General features: G+C 45.0%; 1 long non-coding RNA gene across 1 annotated transcript in view; it reads left to right on the forward strand.

Annotated features, from left to right (window-relative positions):
* Window positions 1–4436: 4436 nt before the first annotated feature.
* LOC101981667 overlaps window positions 4437–5885 on the forward strand; it is a 7371-nt gene continuing 5922 nt past the window's right edge. The window contains exon 1 of the long non-coding RNA XR_258748.3: window positions 4437–4555. This is a non-coding gene — a long non-coding RNA (uncharacterized LOC101981667). The remainder of the gene's footprint in view (window positions 4556–5885) is intronic.

Consider the following 5885-nt stretch of genomic DNA (forward strand, 5'->3'; position numbering starts at 1 on the left):
TGTGCCAGCACTCCTGGTTATGGTGCTCAGCTTCTCAGGAGGAGTTGTCTCTTCCCAGCCTTCAGTGTAAGAACAGATTTCTCGCTGCCATTATAGCGTGTTCTATAGGATGTCATTTGGAAGACTAGCCATGGAGAAGTTTATTGTTTTCTCAAAATTGAATCAGTTTCAAAGAATGAGCGTGCTATTTTAAGTGTGTTATGTGCCACATCTTTTTGTGGGTAGGGAGCTGAAGCAGCCTGTAATTTGTGTTTGCCGAGAGAAATATTCTGTGAAATCATTTATACTTAACACCAAGGGCATTTCTGTTATCCTTGTAATCACCAAGAAGTCAGAAGTGGAGGAAAAGGTGCTGGAGAAAAAAGGGTGCTGTGTCTGACTTGGGTCCAGACGAGGGGATTCTAGGAAACAAAGGACAAATACACATGCACACATATGATAAAGCTATGACAGGGCAGGATGGAGGGCTTAGCTAGTCTCTAGGAGGTCTCTGTAGGAGCAGTCTCCGGCAATAAACATCTAGAAGGAGAAAGGTCTGGTTGCTAGTCTGATCAATTTCCAACAGCATGTGTTCTCAGATTCCCCAAGAAGGCTTTGCCATTTCCATACGGGTAACAGCTTTGCAAAATTGTTCAATTGGTCCATGTGAAAATCATGTTCACTCAGGACTTCACTCACTCAGACCTTCCGTTCCCTACAGAAGGGGAAGGTGCAAATGGCAGTGTGCACAAGGGCCGAGGATGGCCTGCAGAGACAGTCCTCTTTCTTTCTTTTTTTTTTTTTTTTTTTGGTTTTTCGAGACAGGGTTTCTCTGTGGCTTTGGAGCCTGTCCTGGAACTAGCTCTTGTAGACCAGGCTGTTCTCGAACTCACAGAGATCCGCCTGCCTCTGCCTCCCGAGTGCTGGGATTAAAGGCGTGCGCCACCATCGCCCGGCTAGACAGTCCTCTTTCTATTTGGTGATATTTTCCAAAAGATTTCACAAGAAATCGTGTGGTTTGGGAAGCTGTGTGAAGCAAGTTGATGAGCACCGATAAGCTGAATTTTGGGCAAAGAAGTAAATGTCACATCGCTCTTCACATATTGCAAGGCCCATTTATCTCTTATTATATATAATATATATTATATATATGAGTGTTTTTCTACATGTATGTATATTTACTGTGTGTATGTTTGATGCCTATGGGTGTCAGAAGAGGGTGTTGTATCCCCTGAACTTGGGTTAGGAATAGTTGTGAACGACTGTATGGGTGCTGAGACAAGAACCCAGGTACTCTGCAAGAGCAGTAAGTGTTCATAACCTCTCAGCTATCACATCGACCCTGCAAAGCCTTTTTAACTATCAGACAAAGTTGCCACAATAAACCTCTGGATGTTAACCTCATGTCAATAAACACTGGCCAGATCTAGTTCGTGGGAGGAAATGGTTTATTTCAACTTACTTCAATCCATCATCAAAAGAAGTCAGGGCAGGAGCTAAAGCAGAGGTCACATAGGAACACTGCTTGAGGTTCTCTTCCCATAACTTGTTCATCTTACTTTCATTCTTTGTTTGTTTGTTTTTGTTTTTTTGAGACAGGATTTCTTTGTGTAGCTCTGACTGTCCTAGAACTCACAATGTAGACTAGGTTGGCCTCAAACTCAGATCCACCTACCTCTGCCTCCCAAGATTAAAGTGCTGGGATTAAAGGTGAGGACCATCACCACCTGGGTAATCTTGCTTTCTTACATAGCATAGGTCTCTGTCCATGATTGGCACCATACACAGTGAGCTGGGCCCTCCCATATCCATCACTAATCAAGGGAATGTCCCCACAGATATGTCCCTAGGCCAATCTGATGGAGACAGTTCTTCAATTGAGAATGTTCCCTCTTCCCAGGTGACTCTAGTTTATGTCAAGTTGACAAAATACCCATCACATCTCAAAATTAATTTAAAAATAAATAGGGCTGAGGATGTAAGTTGGTAGAGTGCTTGCTTAACGTGCACAAAGTTCTGGGTTCTGCTCTTAGCACTGTATAAAACTAGGCATGGTAGCACACATCTGTAATTCCAGCATGGGAGGTAGAGATGGGAACCAGAACTTCAAGATCATCTTTTAAAATTATTTTTATGTGCACGGGTGCTTGCATGCACATCTGTGTACCAGTGTAGCTAGAGGAAGGTTCTGCATCCTCTGGAACTGTAGTAACAGATAGTTGTGAGCCACCAGGTGGCTGCTGGGAATTGACCCGTCTTCTGAAAGAACAGGCAGTACATTGAATCATTGAGCCATCTCTCCAGCCCCTCAAGGTCAGTTTTCTATATGAGATCCAGTTTCAAAGAACAGTGAATAAATAAAAGCATGTTTGTGTCAGCTCAATGGCATAGGCTCAATATTCTTGATGTTAATAGTAGTATCTACATGGTATGTAGTGATATTGTTTGTAATCTAACAAATAAAGCTTGCCTGAAGATCAGAGTGCAGAAATAAGCTACTAGTTAGCCACAGAGGCCACACAAGACTCGGGAGACAGAGACAGGTGGATCTCTGTGAGTTCAATCAAAGCCACCCAGGGCTACACGAGATTGAATCTGTCTAAAAGAAACACACAAAGGTGATCCAGCACTTGGGATTGCATGTCTTTAATCCCAGCACTAGGGAGGGGGAGACTGGAGTTAAAATGTGGCTGTGTGGAAAGAATAAGATAAGGCAGGAGGAGAAAGGAGCTCAGGCAGGGACCCAGGTGTGATTCTCAACACTGATATGATGATCCACAGTGATCTGTGACTCCAGATCCATGGGCTCTGACACCCTTTTTTCTAACCTCCTCAGGCAACAAGCACACATGTGGTACATGCATATATGAAGTATTCATTTACATGAAATAAATATTTAAAAATATATTTAAAATAAAATAAACATGGATATGGAATATTAAATAGAGGGCTGAGACTATAGCTCAGATGAATGCTTGCGTTATATGCATGAAGGTCTGAGTTTTCACTACACACATAGAAAAATCAGGCAGAAGTTACGGAATGTTATCGAACATTCCTCACCTATACCCCATATAAATAGGAAGGACAAAATGAGTTAAGGATGATAAGACTATTTCTCTGGGCTTCAGCTTAGCACAACTGCCATTCCTTGGTAATCGATGAAGGCACCATTGCTTGATATTGCTTATTTGAATTACTGTTGTCTGTACATCTGTCTGTCCCTACTCAGTCGTGCGCTTCACCATCGCTCTCCTTTGCTGCTCACTGGGACCCTTCAGATGGCCTCAGTTGGCTGTGGCCTCCTAACTGGGTTCAGTAATATCTAGCTAACTACACTAACTACACAGCGACTCTTTCCCATTTGTACCAACACTGTCTGGACGCAGTAAAACAAAGTTTGCTTTGAACACAGAGGCTTATGTAATCCTTTGTAGGCATTCTATAGCCTACATATGTACATATACACAATACTGTGTGAAGTGTGATGATCTGATACATTGTAAACACTGGAAGAAGAACCCGTGTTTGGGCTGAGGACATTGTTGCTCAGTTGGCACGCAGGACATAACCAGTGTGGTAAAATTACCTTCTGCTACGTAGGTGAATTTGAGGTCTTTGCCACCTGCCAGCCATAAACGGAAATCAAGGTGCATGGTAAGTTGCAGCCAATGAAGCAATGTATCTTGTGAATTTATTATTATTCAATAGACTCTGACATTCTGGAAATACACAGCCATGTTTTGTTCGTGCATGGCATAGCGCTCTTACCACAGATGCTTCAGCCTAGGAATTTGGACCTAATAAATGGGGTAGATGATAACCCTGCTGTTTAGCAAGCACAGCTTACTCTTGGCATAGCATGGACGAGTAACGCTATTGCCTTCCCAGCCTTTCCTGGAACCATTGCTAAAGGATCTTTAAGTCCTACAGTTGGAAGAAACAACAAAACTGCCATTTAACATGTCTCATTCAGCGGACAGGCCCTCAAAGGTGAGGGAAACGGCGGTCTTGTGTTGACCTTTAAACAGCTGGCTTTTGAGATTCTAAATGGGTTAAAATCAGAAGAACTGAAATCCTGAAAATTGTTCCTCTGGGTGTAATGTTAAGCCGGGGATAAAAAATTTTTAGGTCAAGACAGAAATCACTAATAACAGTTTATTTTAACAGTAAAGCTAACAACAGTCATTCGGCCTTGTCACACTATCTTACTAAAAAGTGAGCCTACCTCCAATCGGACTTTTTTTTTTTTCCTCAAGTGAATTACAGTAACCCCTTTCCTCATTAACTTAACCTGAAGCACACAGCGCCAACAACAACAAAAATAGAACCAGAGAGGGAAGCGTGCTGATTGATGTGCCTTCTAGCCAATCTGCGACGGAAGGAGAGCGCGCGAGCAAGATGCTATCCAATCAGCACTCGGAGGTGGGGCGGGACCTTTCGCGCCTCCGCCCCGGGGTTGGTGGATCGGAGAAGGAGCGAAGATGGCGGAGTGAGGCGTTTCCCGGGCAGCTGGCCTCCGGGCCCGGGGCGGGCCTCCCGCTTGAGGTGGAGTGCTTGTGCTGGACCGGGTGAGGTGAGCCGAGGAGGCCGTTCGTTCTTCGGACGACGAACAGCCGGTGGGGCGGCGTGGGACGGGACGGGATGGCGACGAGCCTAACGTGGGAGCCGGCGGGGCCTGGGCCAGACAGGGCTTCCCTTTCGCCGCGGCGTTGGGTCGGCCCGCGCCGCCTCCCGGTGTGTGGCCGCGTCCGTCCCTTCCCGGCGCTCCACGCCCTTCTCCGTGCTCTTGGCTTTGGCCGCCGTGTGCTTTACCCTAGTCCTCCACGATCGCACTCGCGCCGGCTGTGTCTGGAAGCCGCCCTGTACATCGCCCATGTATTTTTCAAAGACTATTTCCATATTGTTTTAACATCCACCGTGACCTGTTACCGAGGGCGTCAGCAGTTAGGTAACAATGAGGCCCGCTGCAGTTCTAGGTGTTTCGCGTCCCCAGCGCGTTGACCTTGAGATTTGCGGTAACAGGCTCCCTGTGGTATTTTCTTCTGAGTCTGTGTCACCGATAGGCTCTTGCAACCTTTACCTCATACTCGCACCTGCCAAACTTTTATGACCATAGTAAGCAGCGTTGTCCTTGTACGCCCTCATGATGTCTTTATGGCGCATTAATTTCGGCTGACAATAAAATTCACCATTGTTGATTTCTTGCCCAGAATTAAGGGAAACGGTTTACCATTTTTTTAAATTTAAATTTATGAAGCATCCCTTTGTAATGTGGGTCCCCTTTGTTGGCTCTTGAGTTCAATTCTAGGCAGGTCTGTGTTTCTGATTTCTGGTTTGGCGAGGCATGTGCTTGGTGTGTTGGTCCCAGACCTGAACTATATAGCTATCAAAACCTTGTCTCAAGATTAAACTGGCACAGCCAGGTGTGGTGGCACATGCCTTTAATCCTAGAACTTAGGAGGCAGAGTTTGAGGTGAGCCTGGTTTACAGAGTGAGTTCCAAGATAGCCAAGGCTACCCAGAGAAACCCTGTCTCAAAAAACCAAAATATAAACAAACTGGCACATTAGTGGGAGCCAGTTCAAGTATCATAATATGAGTGACCTTTTTTGATAGATAATATGTTTTTTGTTAGCCCTAGATTTAGCAGAGCTAATAGCAATAAAGAAACACTTGTTAGAAAAGAAGCAACAAAAGCAAACCCTCACCTTTGGCAGTAGTTTTGCTTTTTTAAATCTGATCCACAAGAAGAAGAAGAAAAAAGTATCAACCAGAGGAAAGGAATAGAACATTCTTCCCCATCTTAAAAAGGGAAGTGTAGCCGGGCGGTGGTGGCGCACGCCTTTAATCCCAGCACTCGGGAGGCAGAGACAGGCGGATCTCTGTGAGTTCAAGACCAGCCTG

The sequence above is a fragment of the Microtus ochrogaster genome, assembly GCF_000317375.1.
Source record: "Microtus ochrogaster isolate Prairie Vole_2 chromosome 14 unlocalized genomic scaffold, MicOch1.0 chr14_random_1, whole genome shotgun sequence".
NCBI lineage: Eukaryota > Metazoa > Chordata > Mammalia > Rodentia > Cricetidae > Microtus > Microtus ochrogaster.